This window comes from Pterocles gutturalis, unplaced genomic scaffold (genome assembly GCF_000699245.1).
Source record: "Pterocles gutturalis isolate BGI_N339 unplaced genomic scaffold, ASM69924v1 scaffold997, whole genome shotgun sequence".
In the NCBI taxonomy this organism is placed as follows: Eukaryota; Metazoa; Chordata; class Aves; order Pterocliformes; family Pteroclidae; genus Pterocles; species Pterocles gutturalis.
The window spans coordinates 2,281-2,689 of NW_010112300.1; the positions used below are offsets into that span (position 1 = coordinate 2,281).

The 409-nt window shown below is 68.0% G+C and overlaps 1 protein-coding gene across 1 annotated transcript in view; it reads left to right on the forward strand.

The window, feature by feature from the left end:
- SNX33 (sorting nexin 33) overlaps nucleotides 1-409 on the forward strand; it is a gene marked incomplete at its 5' end in the record, with an annotated part of 3,436 nt that overhangs the window by 1,750 nt on the left and 1,277 nt on the right. The gene's annotated exons all lie outside the window — the stretch shown is intronic.

A 409-nucleotide genomic window follows, 5' to 3' on the forward strand; every position in this document is an offset into this window, starting at 1 on the left:
TGGGTGCCCCTCTGAGCCCAGGATGGGTGGGTTTAGCATTAGAGGGCATCAGGGCTCCCTGTGTCCCCTTGTTGCAGGTCCCCTGGGTATCTGGAGGGGGTCAGCAGGGAGGAGAAGGGGTGAGAGCTCTGCCCGTTCTGGGGGGAGCAGTGGCCAGGCAGGGCTGGGCGTCTCTTGCACCCTGGCAGTGGGTGTGCCACAGGCGGGGAGCCGGGGGGGGAGCAGGGCCGAAGTCCACCCACTCCTCCCAGCCTGGCTGCCCGCAGCGGGGAGGTTCCCGGATTTTTGGGGGCAGGTTGTTTTCCATGGGCTGAAGCCAGGGCTGTCCGTGTCGTAGCATCCCGGGGTGTCCGTGCACCACTGCGCATCCCTGGGGGGGGGGGCGAGGGGGGACGGGGAGGGTGTTATG